Source organism: Heterocephalus glaber, unplaced genomic scaffold (assembly GCF_053883595.1).
Source record: "Heterocephalus glaber isolate CG9 unplaced genomic scaffold, H.glaber_assembly_v1.0 deba00001497, whole genome shotgun sequence".
NCBI lineage: Eukaryota > Metazoa > Chordata > Mammalia > Rodentia > Bathyergidae > Heterocephalus > Heterocephalus glaber.
The window spans coordinates 73,724,782-73,743,679 of record NW_028258320.1 but is presented as its reverse complement, the minus strand read 5'-3'; the positions used below and the strand labels follow the sequence as shown (position 1 = coordinate 73,743,679).

Sequence of the window (18,898 nt, the reverse complement as noted above, 5' to 3'; positions counted from 1 at the left end):
AAAAAAAAACTTTTTTTTTGGTCCTTATAATTGTCAATAAATTCAGCCATTCAGAGCTAATCCTAGGGCTTTGAAATTTGGCTTTAGCTTTTTTTTGTTGGAATTGTTTTCACATTCTAGCCTCTATCTCCTTGTTTTACTGAACTGTTACTAAAATTTTCTGATTACCTGCTGAGGAAGCAACCTTAGAATTAAACTGTACCCTGCTGCCCAGTCAGCAGTGTTACGAAGTCACAGCAAAGTTATAAAGTAACAAAAGCAGGAATTTTTTGCAGCATAATACATAAGATGTTAGGTTGTTTCTTAATTTTAACTCTCAAAGTCAAATGACAGCTGTTGTAAAAGCAAAATGGAGTAAGAACTTCATGGTTTGATTTCTGCAGTTACAGCTGGAAGATAAAGACATCTTCTTGGCTTGGAGGTAGAGAAATCTATATATATTTGTGTACTGGTTCCCCTGGCTTCTTGGCAGAAAGTTTTATATACCTTATTTCCCTTTTTTTTGGGGGGGGGGGTACCAGGGATCAAACTCAGGACCTTGCGCTTTCAAGACAGGAGGCGGAACCACTGAGCTAAATCCCCAGCCCTATACACCTTAAATAAGGATACTTTTGTGAAGGTAATTGTATTACTGGTATTCCATGTTAATTCATGTAAGTTGTCTGACATATGGTTCCATTTGGAAGAATGTATTGAAGTTCTTCTCATAGCCGACCACTTCATTAAATGATGAAAGTACCTGGGGACTGAGACCATCTTGCTGATCTCCTAAGACGACAGCTATTCCTATTCCTATTTCTTCTGTTGTTGCAATTTTCTAATATCTACTTTTAAGTAGAACTTGAACAAAGAAAATTCTTTAAATTTGACTCTGAAAATGAATGAAAGCAGTGTATTTTCAGTGCTTAAAAAGGGGTCCTAGTGTCTTGCGAGGGCATTTACTGTGGAGGCATGCTCTTCTGTATGTGGATCTGGTAGTAATAATTCTTACTAATCACATTCTAAATGAACTAAACATGTTGTGATATGTGGACTAATTACTTGAACCTAAGTTTTAGTCTACTGAAAACATGTGAGCTATGAAAGCCTGTTGTAATTATTGTACTTTATATGATGCCTGTTGAACAGTTGCTTGTAGTAAACTGAAAATGGTCCCGCTATGCCTTATTTTTATTGAAGTGTGTGTGTGTGTGTGTGTGTGTGTGTGTGTGTGTGTGTGTGTATGTATGGACCGTCACACTGAGTTCCACCCCCACTTCCCCCCCTTCTTAATTTTTTTACATTTTTGAGACAGGGTCTCACTAAGCTGCTAAGTTGACCAAACTAGGCTTGAACCTGTGATCTTTTTTTTTGGTACCGGAGATCAAACTCAGGACCTTGTGCTTGCGAGGCAGGTGGTGGAACCACTGAGCTAAATCCCTGGCCCTGAACCTGTGATCTTATGACATATCCCATAGCATCTTTGTCAAATTACCCATCTATTGTGGCGTTTACTACTAAGGAAATTCTCCATAATTAGGAATATACAGAATACTACTGTCTACAGGATGTTGGACAAACTTTGTCTAAAATGTTTGAAGCCATTTTAGGAAAACAGTCTTGTGATAGCAACATCAGGCAAATAGATAATAGTTTCAGCTGAAACAGCTTGGGTGGAGATAGGAGAGAGAGAAGGGAGGAAGGGAAAGGGGCGAAAGCCTCTCATTGCTCTGGCCTGTTATGAATTACCAGAAGGGACTACTCTTTCTCTTCTGGAACTCAGCATTTGGCTAGAGTCCTGTGACACTGAGTGGGAATTCACTTCCTGTCAGGAAATGCTGACTTTCAATGTATTATCTGGTTGAGACAACCACAGTGAACAATAGGCTATTAACATTTTAGAACAACAAGTATCATAACTAAGCCAATATTTGCATTGTTTTGAGGATTATTCTTAAAAAAAAAAAAGCTTTGTCTGGGCTACAGGATACATTGGACCATCAGTAACTGTTGGACACAAAAGTTATGACAGTAAGAACAGAGAAGAAAAAAAGTGCCTTAATAATAGGGATGGACTTTTTTAGGTTTACTAACTTCCTGTGCATAGAGAAATAAGAATGAATTATTTCAAACACATGTTTTGGGTATGAAAAATGTCCATTTAAAAGGCCGTTTTGAACTTTGGGAGCCAAACCATGAAACTAGTGTAAAGAAAAAAGTTTCAACTGGAATTTTCCTTTAAAACCTTCAAACCCTTTTCTAAACTATAATATACAGCTTTAGAGTATTAGAGCAGGAAGGCAACATAGAAGTCATCTGATTAAACCTTCTCACTTTGGGGCTGGGGCTTTAGCTCAGTGGTTCTGCTGCCTGCCTCACAAGCGCAAGGTCCTGAGTTCAATACCCAGTACCAAAAAAAAAAAAAACCTTCTCACTTTGTATGAGAAGAAATTCAGATCTTAACCTCTTCGCTAAAGATATTCCTTTACAACCTCAATTCTAAATTCTTTTCATCAACAATCCTCAAAATACTGGATATGTTATAATCTTTCGCTTCGCAACTGTCTTAAACTGGCTTTCACTATAGTTAACTTTTCCACATGGACATGTTTTGGTTCTCTCCATGATTAAACTAAAAAATAATTTGAGGGCAGGACCCAGACCAAAACTTTGTATTTGTTTATTCTTTGCCTGATGGCTGATTTAATGTTTGCTGGTTGGCTCAATAATGGGTTGGATTGGGTTGGGTTACATTTAGTTTTTTGAAGGTAATATTTTTGTAGCATTATTTGTACCCAGTCTTACAACATGGCAAAAAGTACAGATTTTTTTTTTAAAGTGCTTTTTTATACCTTTACACTTCTATTCTAATTACCTTTTGGTTCCCGTAAGATATTTCAAATGTAGGTCACACAATGTTCATTACCTCGCCCATGTTTGGTACCTTTGATCAAGCCATGAATACCCCAATTTTTAAAAGTTTACTCTAGATTCTCTGCCCTGTTTTATTCTAAGACAAAGAGAATGTACTGCTGTGAGTCAATGGCCCTACTGAGTAACTCAGTGGACAGTTTTTTTAAAAAGACTAAGATGTTGACCCAGTTACTAAGAGCAGACAGACATAAATAATTTAAAGGCCATGCAGACTTCGACAAAGTGCTTTAGGAGCGCTGAGATAGAGGAGGCTGATTCTGGCAGAGGAGATTGGGGAACGTCATCATGGAAGGATTCGGCTTTTGAATAAGACCTCGAGGTGTGAACTAATACTTGGATGGATGGAAGAGAGAAAGAAAACTAGACCAAATGTGTAAGAAACTAACAGTCAGGGAAATGGCTTTCATTTGAAAGAGCTGTTTTCCTCTAAATGTAGGGAGGATTGTCCTGAAGCCTTTTCTATTTTTTTTTCAGGGCCTGTAACTTAGAAGGCCCCAAGCTGGTTCCTAAGTATTTTCTTAAAGATGTGACTCCAGATGCTTTGGCCTCCCTTGGGCAAGGGGCTAAGGAAATATGTTATTTGGAAAATTATAGTAGGTGGCTTTCTGTTTCTTAGTTGCAACCAAGAACCCCAAGAGTTGTAGTACTCATACTACCTTTTAGATGCTTAAAATAACATTTTGCAGCCCTTTAAAACATGATAGAGCCATTCCTTGACAATAGAGATCAAGCATAGACACAAAATATTTACCATACTCTGGAGAGCTACTTAAGTTACTAAGCTCCATGAAGATAGCTTTTTATTTGACAATAAGGTATTTGATATAGGCTTTAAGTCTGGCTAAATAGGGACTATAGAGCTAAGCTCTGAGTCTAGTCTTTGTGAGCCTCAGAAAAACAAGAATCCTACTTCAAGCCTGAATGTAAAATATAGCAAGCAGCTTAAGCGGACCCTTCAGGCATATGTGAGTGGGCACAAAAAGCTGAGTCATAAAGTTTATTCTCTAGTGAATTACCATGAAAGCTTGAAAGAAAAGCATTCTCATTATTTAAAAAAAGTTACAAATTGCTTTAATATAGAAAGTAACATCCCCCAAAAATCCGTTTTGTGTGTTAACCTTGAATACATACCTACAAACCCCTTAAAGTCAAGAAACAGAAATTTGAGTCAATAAGTGACTTTTTTCCCAAGGAAGTTAACATTTTATTTACTATATAGAAGCTTCTGAAATTATCTTCTTTAATAGAGTTTTTTTAATGCAGTTCATGTTTTAGATCTTTCTTACATTGACAGATCATAAGTTCTACATTCTACACACATTCGGTGTATTTAGATAATATGAAAGATACTAAGGAAAGTTACAGTCCCTCTTAGGACCTGTTCCTTCATATGGAGAAATGACATGATAGAACAAGATATAATATCTTACATCCAAATCTTTAAATTTCAGGGATTTTTATTTCTCTTTTGGTTTTAATTAGGTAATATCAGGTAAGATAGTATTTCTTGGAAGAATTAATTATGTGTTGCTTTGTTTCTCATTATCTTTACAAAGATACAGAAATTTTGCATCACTTTTTTGTGGTGCTGGGGGTTGAACCCAGGGCCTACCCTAACCTGTCTTCATCCTTTTAAAATCTGCATTTCTGTTGGGTTTTTTTAGATAAACTTTCCTCCATAAGTTAAATAATGAATTAGTGTAATGGTTTTTCTTGAGTTTGATATTAGACTTTTTGGATCATCTTTTAATAAGAGTTGAGTTCGCAGCCATTGGTTGGAAATTTAGCTTTTTGTTTCTTTTTTTTTTTTTAAAGGTTTTTTGGAAACAGGGTCTTGCTCTAATTCGGGTTGGCCTTGAACTCACTGTGTAGCCCAGGCTGGCCTCAAACACCAATGATCTCCTGCCTCAGCCTCCCACGTGCCGAGATTACAGATGTGGTCCACCTGGACCAGCTATAGCTGTCATTTTAGTGTCTCATTGTCTCTGGTCTCCCTATCTCTTCATGTCAGAAAAAGAATCTCAGTCCTGTTTCATGTGAATTAATTAGGGCCATAAAGCACCAAATTGTATGCACAAGTTTTCACAGTTTTTATTCATGACATCAAGGCTCTTCTTTTCAAAGCTAACTTTTATTTTCTTATTAGAAAACAGCCTTGATCTCTATAAAAGAATAAATAAGCTTGTACTGTGCTTAATGTACACCATGGTTCTGGGTGAAATAATGGAGCATATATACTCTAGATCGCAGGACCAAAAGGGCCCACTGCCCCTTTAAAGCTCACAGTTATCATTGTAGTTTAGATTACATTTTGTGGAAGATTGAATTTGGTGAAGGATGGGGATTTTTAAAAATTGATTTGATTGTCACATTCCTGAGTGCCAAACCCTAGGCTTCATGCTTGTATGTTCAGGCAAACTGCATTTTAAGAAAATCCAGTCTGGGCCGGGGATTTAGCTCAGTGGTTTCGCCACCTGCTGCACAAGCGCAAGGACCTAAGTTTGATCCCAGTACCAAAAAAAAAAAAAAAGAAAGAAAATCCAATCTATGGAAATATATATATTGTGTAAGAGTTTACATTAGAGGTGGAGATTTAGATTTGAAGCTAGGGTAGAGGAGATAGAAGGATTTACCAAAGGATCTTAACACATTTAAATTTGAACTGACTGAAAGTTTGGAACATCACCAAGGTGTAGGCAGATCAGAGATACAGCAGCCGGTAAATAAGTGCTCAGGCTGCTGAGCTAGGCTGCTTGAACTTATACCTCAGCTCAACACACGGTTCTTCGATGAGTGTGACCCTGGACAAGTAACTTCTCTGCTTGTTTCCTCATCTGTAAATTGACATAATAGCACCTACTTTTCCGGGTTATTGTGAGGAGAGAGTTAAAACATGCTACATCCTTCAGATAAGAGTAGATACGTAAGAAATGTTACTTTACTTATCATTTCCCCTCTCATCACATAGAAACATTTATTCTAATACAGCGTAGTTAAAAAAAAAAAACATAAGCTAAACCATTAAGGCTGGTGTCTGTAATGGCTTTGGGCTGTCTAAACAAAGATTTGGAACTCTTGAGAGCAGGGAAGATTCCCCACAACAAGCAACTAAAGAGAGCAGACGTGTGAACAGTCAGTATGTGGTATGTTCTACAGTAGCTGTCAAATCCTGGCATGTAGCAGAGCAGAGATAGGGGTTTTGGGCAGTGGGTGATGACTGCTGAAAGTCCACATAGAGGAGCATTAACCAGGGAAGTCTGCATGGTGTCAGAGATCTACTTACTGTAAGCCACTGTGTGAGCCTTCAGTTGACCTCGAGAAACAGTGACAGCTGATAGGTCCAAGACTGAGACCTTGGAAATAGGGCTCAGGCATAGCACTTCACTTGTGAAAGCATCTGGAGTTACTTGACATAGAAAAAGGCAAGGGACTTAGCCTGCCTGAGTGAGTGGAGGGCTCAGAGATGAACAGTTCAGCAACACTTTGTCTCTTACTGATTAAAGTGAAAGTCAAACATCAGATGATTACTATGATGATGATTTTTCTAGGGATCTAACTTTGACTCTGAACAGGTGTGCTATCTATGCACACTGTTATAATAGTAAAATGTTTCCTAAAATAGTAAGATGCGAAATCTAGTGGAAAAGTATAGTTTCCTAAGGTTTCCATAACAAAGTTCTACAAACTGGGTAACTGAAAACAGCACAGATTTATTCTTTTATACTTCTAGAGGCCAGAGGTCCAAAATTAAGATGTCAGCAGGTTGGTCCTTCCAGGAGAAATCTATGCCATCCCTCTCTCCCAGCCTCTAGAGGTTGCCAGCAATCTGGTGTTCTGGGCCTGCAGCTTTACTGGCCAGTCTCTGCCTCTGTCATTGCATGCCCTTTTCCCACCGGTGTCTTCTCTGTGATCAAATCTCTCTCACTTTAGAGACACTAGTTTTGTGATTTAGGGTCCACACCAATCCAGTATGACTTCATTTCAGTTTGATCTACAAAAATCGTATTTTCAAATAAGGTCATATTCTCCGGTTCTGGGGACGTGAATCTTGGAGGGAGACACTAACCCATCTCAGTACAGATGCTTCTCAGTTTATAATGGAGTTACTTCCCCAAAACCCATCAGAAATTAAAAATACACATAATAAACCTAAACTACTGAACACGATTATAAAGTTAAAAAATTTTAAGTAACCATCTTAAGTCAGGGTCTGTCTGTATACTACATAATAATAATAATAATAAATAATTCATTAGAAAAAGCCAATTTTTTTTTTAAAAATTGCTTTTATAATGAATTTCTGAGGTTAATAAACATCTCTTTTTGTGGACTTCCACATAAAACTAAACAGATTTCTAAAGTGACAGATTATAACTAAAAAGTACCTTTGAAAGTAATTTTCAAATACCATTTCCTGTTCTTAGTAAGTTACATTTTTATGTCTCAGTATTAGCATTTCCAAAAAGATAGCAGATAAAGTGATTATCTTGAAACTGTCTTACCAGCTAGAATATCACGATAAGAACCCCTCCTCCTTTGCAATAACAGTGTATAGCTTTTGGGTTGACTTTTGCACCCATACTACATTTTATAAATTATAGCTCTGAAAGCCAAAAATCTTTATCTGAAATATTAGATCAAAGTGAACTCTTAGGGGCCGGGGATTTAGCTCAGTGGTTCTAGCGCCTGCCTCGCAAGCGCAAAGTCCTGAGTTCGATCCCTGGTACCAAAAACAAAAAACAAAACAAAGTGAACTCTTAGGGCTTAGTCTTACCCTGTGTACTTTAATATATTTTGTATTTTCCCCCAACTTATAAAATAAGGAACTCTTATCTCTTTATGGTGTCCTTCCAGCCTTCCCCCACTCCCACTGATCACAATGACCACATTAGGAATGAACCTAGAAGGAAAGTCCACAGTAACAAATCAATTTTCTAATATGTACCACCTCCCCATGATGATATATTCATTGTGTATCACGAACATGTACATACTAATAAAAAATAAATTTTCTAAATTAGCCTTCTGGGTAAATGTTTTATTTTACAAACTCAGTCATTTCTAATAATACGTTTCTAGGACTGTTTTATATTTCTTCAGACTGAAGAACTACAATTCTTCAGTTAAAAATTCAACTGCTGCTGGGGATTTGGCTCAGTGGCACCGCGCCTGCCTCACAAGCACAAGGTCTCGAGTTCAGTCCCCGGTACCAAAAAACCAAATAAATAAAAATTCAGTTGCAGTTTAAGAGATAGATGCAAGAGTGAAATTTGAGGAGTTAGGTTTCCTATATTACTTGTATTCTGATACTCAATTTGGAATAAGTTTACTGAGATTTGTAGAGCAAGTATTATTGTAATAGGCAAGAGTAAATTTGACCTTAAAACATGACTTTAAAAAATGTCAAAAAGCAGAGGCTTTCAATCTGAAACTCAGTGTTGCACCAATAAATAAGTGTAAGTTCATAAAGTCTGTGAGAGCTGATACTTCCTTTAAATCCCCCTCCAACACTACCAAATGGTAATGAGTCAGAGATTTAAGGTATCTCTAGAAATTGAGAGTGATGACTCTTTAAAACTCATAATCTCTAGTGGTTCCTCTTTTTTAAAACTTCTCATTTGTCATGAGCTGTCAAGTTCCTGGATCTCAATTTTTAAAATTTCACCGATACCAGGGGACTCAATAACAGAAACAAAATGTCCTAGAGGCACATTCAAGTAATCAATCCTCTAATCTCTGTCAACTTTCTCTCGGGGAAGAAATGCCTTTTTTTTCCCTCAACCATTTCCAAAAACTCAGTGTTGAAAACAAATGATGACTGAGGGATACATGTAGAATGTTCATCATAGTTTATAGGAAGAGTAAGGTATGAGGCCATGTGTTTTTAGATTCTACAAGATCCTTGAGGGATTGACTTTCTATGGATAATTGTTTCACTCATTTTATGCTACATATTTACTTATGACTATATCTAGTTATATAATATGTATCTATAAATATAAGTGTATAGAAAGAATCAGTTCCATATTTACCTTTCTCAGTGATTTATATTGACAACAATTCAGGCTAACATAGATAATGATTGAGTTTGGATTTCAAGAAGATACACTTCTCTGAACTTTTGGTACATGCTTTCAAGTTTGTAAATCTGCCCCTTGTGTAGCCATTATAATTAGTAAATATCACCTATTATAATAAAGATTTTTTTCAAGTTACCAATGAATGTTGTCCTTGGCACCTACTAAGGTCTCCAAACAAGCTACTGCCTTTTCTTCCCATCCCCTGGTCTCCCGTCCTACTCATCAAGTACAGATGTCTGTACAATCCACTGTTCTCTGTAATGGGTAATACAGATTAATAAAATATCCTTCATCAAGTATTAGTACGTACTGAGAAAGAGGTTAGATTCATCCTTAGTATTGTCTGACTGGGAATGCTCTTCATCTTTGGACCACTGCTAAATGATTATGTTGACATTTCAAACACACACATGATATTTTTATGCTTATTGCTCTACACTTACATTCCAAACAATGGATATTATGGTTTTATGGTTACATCAGACTACTTTGTTCTACTTATGCAATCTCAGGGTCATACGGAAACTTCATATTTGCTAAAATAGTTTATCCTAATTACCTTTCCCTCCTTCTTTCCCTTTTCCTTTTTCTTTCCTTCCTTTTTTCTTTCTTGGTCTCCCTAAGTCACCCAGGCTGGATTCAAATTACAGGCCTCCTGCTTCAGGCCCCCAGAGTACTGGGATTATAGGCCTGTGCCACCACAACCAGCCATCATTTTTTTTTCCAAACAAAACTTAAAACTGAAATACTTCCTTAGCTGTGCCTGCCAGTTGACAGTTTTATGAATGCTTTTGTTAAGTACAGGGATACTTAGTAACATGGTGGGTTGTTGTTGTTACTAGCTTGTTACTGCTATGGCCCCCCCCCATACACACACACTTTTAAATCAATTTTTTTTTTTTTTTTTGAGACAGGGTCTGGCTATGTAGTTCAGGCTGTCCTTGAATTTGCTATGTAGCCCAGGCTGGCCTTGAATTTGAGGCAATCCTCCTGCCTCAGCCTCCCAAGTGCTAGTACTATGGGTATGCACCATCATGCCCAGCCTTAAGTTGCATAGAACCTAAGGATCACACTAACTGTATCTTTTTTTTGTTTTGATTTGATATCTTCTCCCACCCACCCACCCCATCCCCCATACACACACCAGGTATCTAACTCAGGACTTTGTTCAAATTTTATTGCAATTTCAAATTTCTACTTTGATACTTAATGCTGTGATCCTTCATTATATTTCCAGGCCACCTAAAAGGCAATCAAATAGTAGCTGGTAATATCTCTAGAAAATGAAAGTCTTTCAAATCATTCAATCCCCAAGTGGGGGAGTTATGAACCCTAACTATGAATAATTCCTCATTTGGCAAAGAACATTTGGTAATCTAAGGCAAAGTGTTAAATCTTGGTTTCCGTATCTGATATAGGGGTACTGGTCACTTCTTCATAAAGTTCTGAGAAATATTAAATGAGATAATATGTGTAGAACATAATACCTAGAACATTATGAATGAAAAAATGATTGTGTTGCTGATTGATAGTTTAGAAATGCATGTGTATACACACACGTGTATTTCATACTCATTTTAGACCAATTTCTATAATCTCTCATTTTGTTGATGTGTTGTACTTAACTTTTTACCTCTTGAAATTTTTTTTTTTTTTTTTGGTACCGGGGATCGAACTCCGGACCTTGTGCTTGCGAGGCAGGCGCCAGAACCACTGAGCTAAATCCCCGGCCCTGTACTTAACTTTTTAAATCCTGACAATCTTTTTCCAAAGTCTGTTTCATATAGAGGCCCAAAATTGTGTAGAACTGCCCAGGATATTCCGTGATACCATTTATTTATTGTTACCATGATGTCCACACCTCTTAATACTGCTCTTTGTATATGGCTAAGTCATGTCTTGCTAAGTACTAATGGGAAAGAACAAGTTCATGAGGTGAAGGGTTATGAGGAAGAAGTATGGTGGACAAAGGTCTGGGCTACACTAATCAACCCTGACGGTGCTAGGTGTTGGTCTTGGACATCCCTCTTTATTAAGGCATCTGTAATCCAAACTTTTTCTCTAGTTATTTTTGCTTCAAAGCCTTTAAAGAATTTAAGTGAAAAGGCAGATCTGAAATATTGGTAAAATGTTAATAGGTACTTCTTATTCTTTAATAACTTAGTTACTTAAAAACATGTCCTTTTGGTGTTTAGGTCAAACCACCATTATACAGTTACTTCACTCATGCATCAGTTTATTCATACCAGACAGATTGTTAAGTCTATTCACAAGCACCAGAATTTTCCCCCTTTCTTTTTTTTTCTTTTTTTTTTGGTACCGGGGATTGAACTCGGGACCTTGCCAGAACCACTGAGCTAAATCCCCAGCCCCCTTTCTTATAGTCTTATTCTTTTCAGTCAGTAGTGTTTATGAAATACAAATATAACATGATGTGGTGGGCCTACTTCTTATATTTTGCTCAATCTCAAAATGACACGTTAATACTAATGTCATTATTATGACTTTATAGCAATATGATACTTAAGTGTTGTACCTGTATAAAAATCACTCACCACCTGTGAGTTTCCTCTCATCTGTAAAATGTAATCCTTTAATGTGACATATTCCAAGAGAGCTGGCTTAAAACTAGTAGTTAATATAGCAATAAGATTCCAGTGCTTTGTAGGATAATTGTATCTTCCTCCACTTAGGCACTTAGAAAGAGTGCCACCTGTGTTACTCAACCCAGGTTTGTTTGTTTCCATTTTTCTCTACTTTTACGTATGTCTAGTTCAGTTTTCCAGGTCTGCCAAATTTCCATGTTAATTGTAATAAAATTTTGATTAGCAGTTGAAAGTAGCTCATATCTTTTAGAACTTGGATAAAATTTCACTAGTTGATCTCAGGATGTGGCCTTGTCATAGTTTGTGTAGGATCTAGGTTGTTTTCTAGAAATTTAAATGCCTTTGTAATTTTACAGAAACTTTCACCAAGAAAAACTGTAACTGAATAAACTAGTGTTGTTGTTGTTTTAATCAAATAACCTGCTTTGAAGTCTTGACACATCTCTGATTATTGGGTTGTTGGTTTTTTTTTTGGTACCGGGGATTGAACTCGGGTCCTTGCGCTTGTGCAGCAGGCGGCGAAACCACTGAGCTAAATCCCCAGCCCTTCTGATTATTGTTTTAAGTGTTGAACAACAGGCCTGGTACTTGAAAGTACTCTGCCTGTTCTAGAAAAAGCTGTTAAAACCGCCAAGATTTTTAAGTTTGGAAAGACTTTTTTTTATAAGTAAGTACTAACTTCAAAGGACTGTTTTTGACTTTCCTAGCCTATAAATAATATAAATAAGATTGATTTGGAAGAACTTATGACATAATAAAAAATAATTCAGCCCCCATTTATGGAGCACCCTGCCATTATGGGACTACAAAAATGGTGCCCATACCCAAGCTTGCAAGATATTCAGTAGCTTCTCATCACAGCTTTATGAAGATGTAATTCATGTACTATACAATCTGCCCATTGAAAGTATACAGTTCAGTGGTTTTTAATATATTTGGAGTTGTACAATAATCACCATAATCATTTTAGAACATTATTACCAATAGCCAATCTTCATTTTCCCCTAGCCATAGGCAAACACTAATCTACTTTCTGCCTCTGTAGGTTTGCCTGTTCTGAACATTTCATATAAATGTGTGGTCCTTCATTAGTGGCTTCTTTCACTTATTTCACTTAATGTTTCAGAGTTCAACTATGTTGTAACATGTATCAGTACTTCATTTCTTTTTTTTTTTGGTACTAGGAATAGAACTCAGGACCTTACACTTGCAGGGCAGGCACTGGCACCGCTGAGCTAAATCCCCAGCCCCTTCATTTCTTTTTATATTGCCATTTATAGATATATGGATATATATTTATAGATATTGTCTTTATCCATTCACCAGTTGATGTTTGAATTATTTCCATTTTTGGCTATTATGAAAAATAATGCCATAATAATAGCCAAAGATGGGAAATAACCCAGATTTTTTTCAATAGGCAAGGAATTAAATAGTGATACAGCCATACATAATGTAGAAGACTACTAACAATAACAATGAACCAATAGTTGATACAACAGTTTCTATAAATCTCTAGTGAGTTTACGCTGTTAAAAAAATCCAATCCTCAAAGGTTATATACTGAATGTTTTTAGTTGTATAATGTGTTCAATTAGCAAAATTGTAGTATGGAATAAATTGATGGATGCTGCTGATGAAAGGAGTGAAGTGGTCCTTGCTCTGTTAAAGAGCAACATGAGTACTTTCATGGGAACAATCTCCTTCCTGATGTATCACTGTTGGGGTTCTGGTTGTCATATTGTAATACAAAGTTTCACCAAAGTTTTGCCATTGGCAAAAGCAAGATAAAGGATACAAGGGATGTGCAGTATTTCTTATACCTAATTATATCAAAATAAGTTTTTTAAACCCTCAATTGTTACTTCTTATAATTTCTTAGGTGTATTATTTCTTATACATAATTGTATCAAAGTAAGTTTGATATAACCCTCAACTGGCTCTTCCAGCATTCTGCCTAGAAATCTCCTTCACCAGATATACATTTACTAAGTATGTTTTCTAGTGTTCAAGTAAACACATGCTTACCAACTCATGGTGTCACTACATAACACACCCCTTTCTCCAGCCTGCAGTAGCAAACACCCCTCTGTCCTGTCAGCCTCCCCAGTGCTTGGTCACAAAGCCTGTCCCACATACTCTGTTTTTGTTATTGTAGCACTCCACTTTTGGGCACCAGTTTTCATTATAGTTATCTTTTGCTGGTTTAAAAAAAACTAATTGTTTTGGGTCTAAAACAGTTTGTCATTTCTCATGATTCTGTGTATTGGCTGAGAACCAGTGGATAGTTACCTCACCTGCTTTTTCCTGGATTCATGTTGCTGTATTTAGCTCGTGGAAGCTGCTGGGAACTGGGCCTCTTTGTCAAGATTTTTCCTGATGAACTACTTCATGGCATTGCAACTCCAAGACCCCTAAAGGCCTAACCTTGGAAGTTGTATAATGTCACTGCTGCTACATTCATTCAGTCAAAGCAGCTCACAAAGATTGAACCCAGATTCAAGGGGAAGGAAAATAGTCTTCCATTTCCTAATGGAATAAGCAAAGTTCCATTGCAAAGAAGTATGGGAGAAATTCTTGTGGTCATTTTAAAAAGTCTACCATGAAGCCTGTTAAGGCTGTGTCTAGATGTCCCCCCAAAGCTTCATGTGGTCAGAGGTGGGTCTTTTTCAGAAGTGGCTGTATTGTGAGTGTGTGACACTGGAATTGATTCATGGTGCAATGCTAGGATCAGGGGTGCTAGGATTAAAGGTGTGAGCACTACCCACCCTGAGTAGCCTGGATAAGATAAAAGGGCTAGAACGGCCCTTGCTGCTTTGCTAACTTCTGTCTGCCATGAACTGTTTCTCCTCTGTGGTGCCTGTCTGCCATGTCACCCTGCCCTGGAGCCAGCCAGTGATGGGCTGAAACCTCGAACTGTGAGCCAAATAAATCTTTCCTCCTTTAACTTTGGGTGTCAAGTATTTTGTCTCAGCAACAAGAAAAGTAACTAAGACAAACCCCAAATCCAGGTACCCAGTTCATCTAGAGACAGGCAGCAGATATAGCAGCCCAGGTGCCAGAACAGCCTACCAGACCACAGGAAAGGCAAGCGTGGTGATCACAGTGTTAACGGGTCCAGAGAAGAAAATAGGGCTGTTTGCTCTGTTATGTTGCTGAACGGGGAGGGCACAGGGAGCCACAGAGCAGCAAGATTGTGGCTCATTGGGTGTGGAATTCACTTGTGTACTATTCACTAAAGTGATTACTTCAAGTTATGTAGTACTTTTTTTTTTTTTGGTACTGGGAATCGAACTCCGGTCCTTGCGCTTGCGCAGCAGATGGCGAAACCACTGAGGTAAATCCCCGGCCCTGTAGTTCTTTTAAATGTTTAGAAAGAACTTCTAAAATATAGGCTTTATGAACATTATTCTTATATTCTAGAGGCTCAAATACTTTTCCCCCTCTTGAAAATATACTTTAGAATATTTCATCGGGACTGGAGATGTAACTCAGTAGTAGAGCACTTGCCTATTATGCACAAGGCCCTGGGTTCCATCCCCAGTACCAGAAAAAAAAATTTAAGCAGACAAGATATTGTTAATGTACTCCTTCCATTTTCAGACATTTATACTTACCCTGGATCTGTTTCTAGATCCTGTATGTCAGTCTGTGAACACATTGGATTAATGTGATAATGGGAAGCATTACAAAACACATAGTCTAAACACACTTTAAAAGTATTAAAGTTATAAAAGAAGTTTTAAAGTTATACTACTTTGAGTTTTGAGCATTCTTGTATTAATAAATCTAAGCAGATTTGGTGATATAGCTTTAATTTAATGTGTAAATGGTTAGTTTTTAGTTTAATAGCTCACATATTTTTGAGGAGCTTGCTTTTTGTAATTTCATTTTGTATGATGTATTACCTATGAGCAAACTTTAAAATTATTTGCAGGGAGAGTATGGTAGACTATAAAATTCAAGGAGTGCCTTGAAAGTTTTTGTATTTTTCTTTGACTGTATCTGAGTTGGATTTATCTTATATTGGATTAATGTTTATTTATGTATATATTTTGTTGGGGCCTCTTATTTTTTGCCTTTTAAAAAAATTAACCCAGATTTACAAAAGAGTTACAAAAATAGTAAAGGAACTCTATCTATCCTTCATGCAAATTCCCTAAAATAATAATATTTTATGTAACCACAATGTAATTATCAGTATTAGGAAATTAACATTGCTATAAATACTATTATATTTACATATTTTATACACTTTTACTAATGGTTTCCTCTAATATCCACTATTTCCTGGCTCAAGATCCAATCTAATATTACAACCTTGCCTTTAGTTGTGACATCTTAGTCTCTTGACTCTGATTTCAATCTGGAACAATTCCTCAGTCTTTATCTTTCATAATCCCGACATTATTAAAGAGTACTGGACAATTATTGTGCAGAATTAATCCATAATTTGGGCCAAGAATAGAGGATTTTTGGGCCGGGGATTTAGCTCAGTGGTTCTGCTGCCTGCCTCACAAGCACAAGATCCCGAGTTCGATACTCAGCAACAACAAAAAACAAAAAAGAACAGGAGTTTTGTTCAATTTTCAAGTGGTTGAATATTCTGAAACATTACAAAAATACAATTCTTGTGTGCAGATAGTCAAGTTAGATGGCTGAGGGACCTGGATAGATGGGAATCATTGGCAGTATCTTTAAATGGCTCTGTGGCTCTGTTTTTAGAGCCTATTATAGATGTGTAATTTCAAAAACCAGACCAAAAAAGTTTTGCTTTCAGAATACAGTTCATAGAATCAAAACCAGCCCTTCATAATTCCCTCAGATAGCTTGAAAATGTTTTCATCTTTCTCTAGTGTTGACATTGATGTATTATTTATATGTTCAGTATTGTGCTATCAGCAAAGCCTTATCTAAAGTAGACAGTTGTAACATTTTATCTGAGATTGGCTACTTAAAGTTTTCTTAACATTTATGTTTCTGAATGCAAAATATAAATATTTTTGCATGCATACAAGAACAATTGTTTTTCTTCTATCTTTGGTCTCAGTTTACCTGTGCCTTTTCTGGGCTTAAACTTTGTTTTTAAAAAGTTGGAAGTATCAGATTTACCACGAAGTACTACCTTTAAAATAGTCGTGTGTAGAGAAATATAATCTGCAATAAACATTTCTTCAAAAAGTCCAATCATAATCTTTTCTGTAGTACATAATTCATTTTCATTCTCCTCCTTCCCCCAGTCTAACACCAACATAACAAACTTCTTTCTTTTTCCCATCTGCCTGTAACTCAGAGTTTCTAACCCATTTGTGGATCATGAATCTATTTGACAGCATTTCTTTTGAAAAGGAAATAGATTAAAATAGAAAATATTAGAATATGCCACTTAATAAGGGAGAGTCTTAGGTTATGCATTTATTTCAGTTATATAGCTTAAATATAAATTTTCATATGAATACAATGTAAAATGTGTTATTGTGGCCAAGTGTGGTGGCACATGCATAACATGTCAGCACTGGGGAGGATGAGGCAGGAGAATCACCAAAAGTTCGAGGCCATTTTGGACTACATAGTGAGTTCAAGGCCAACCTGGAATATATAGTGAGACCCTATCTCAAAAACTAAAAAAGAAAAAATATATATTATTGTTAATTACCAATTTAAAAAATTTGAAAGCCACTCTTCTAGAGTTATTCATCTATTTGTGTCTTGAACCTAATGGTCTTTAAATATAAATGTTTGGGGGCCGGGGATTTAGCTCAGTGGTTCCGTCACCTGCCCTGCAAGTGCAAGGACCCGAGTTCGTCCTGGTACCAAAATAAATAAACAAACAAACAAAGACATAAATGTTGGGCTGGGCATGGTGGTGCATGCCTGTAATGGGAGCCTGAGGCAGGAGGATCACTGTGAGTTTGAGGCCAGCTGAGGCTACATAGTGAATTCAGGGCCAGCCTGAACCACAAAGGGAGAGACTATGCCTAAAAAAAAAACACCAAAAAATAAAACCCCATAAATATTGGGTTGTTGCTATATAAATATTTGGGTAAGATTTTTAAAACTAGTATTTTGTTTATGCCTGATATCTTGGTTCTAACCTACATGGCAAAAATATTCATCAGAGAAAAACCCATAGCGTTGACAAGTTTTATAACATTGCTTTAAATTTTTGTATTAATTTTACTTTTTTTTTTTTTGGTACTAGGGATCGAACTCGGGTGCTTACGCTTGCAGAGCAGGCGACAGAACCACTGAGCTAAATCCCTGGCCCTTAAATTTTACTTTTTTTTTTTTTGGTACCAGGGATCAAACTCGGGTCCTTGCGCTTGCGCAGCAGGCGGCGAAACCACTGAGCTAAATCCCCGGCCTTAAATTTTACTTTTTAAAAAATTGGTTTTAAAAAAAAATGGGGCCGGGATTTAACTCAGTGGCACCACGCCTGCCTCGCAAGCACAAGGTCCTGAATTCGATCCCTGGTACCAGAAAAAATAATTAATTAATTAATTAATTAATTGCTTTTTTCAGCTCAGAGAACACTGCTAATATCTTCCCCTAACGGTTCACACTGATTCAAACTACTAGTTTCACTGGATTATATTGCCTGGATGTATATGGTGTTAAAAATAACTTTGGCCAGTTTTAAAGAGAAGGCACACGGACTGAAATGTTTCAGATACCACTTGGAAGCAGAAGTATTTATGCCCAAGATGAGCTGTTTAAGGTTAAGAGGGATGAGTCTGCCACTAAAATGTCACTCCTTGGGAGGCTCTGTAGTGAGCTGTAGGGATGACAGATGCGTGACTTCTTCCTTGCTATTGAATGGTGGAAATGGAATTTAAAGAAGCTACTGGCTATCAGTCTGGGTTGTTTAACATCAAAAGCTGTAGAGTTAAGGGCCAGGGATTTAGCTCAGTGGTTCTGCCGCCTGCCTTGCAAGCACAAGATCCCAAGTTCGATCCCCAGTACTAAAAAAAAAAAGAGCTATAGAGTTAAAAAGATCTAGTTTTAAGTTCCATCATTTGCTAGCTGTTTTGACCTGAAACAGGTTACTTCTCAGTGGCTTTATTTCCTCCTCTATAACATGAAGATAATACCTCTACACAGGATTATGAGTGGCAAATGTATTGATCTTGGTATACCCCTCAACCCAGGGGCTAGCAGAGAAGAGCTCAGTAATTGATAGTTTTTAAATGCTGTGATGACCTACCTTTAAAGTAATACCTATTATAGGAAATCTCTAGCAATTATGGATACTAAGCTAAATCAAGCCATATTACAGGACTAAGTCAGAGAATACCAATC

At 36.9% G+C, this 18,898-nt stretch overlaps 1 protein-coding gene across 33 annotated transcripts in view; it reads left to right on the top strand.

Moving 5' to 3' along the window:
* The window catches only part of Add3 (adducin 3), a 127,544-nt gene that overhangs the window by 76,550 nt on the left and 32,096 nt on the right, over nucleotides 1–18,898 (top strand). Inside the window, exon 1 of one of the 33 annotated variants that reach the window (XM_087185315.1) lies at nucleotides 300–421. The exons of the other annotated variants lie outside the window; for them this stretch is intronic. The gene's annotated coding sequence lies outside the window, so the exon portion shown is untranslated. Of the gene's footprint in view, nucleotides 1–299; nucleotides 422–18,898 lie in introns of those variants that run through there. 33 annotated transcript variants of the gene reach the window in all.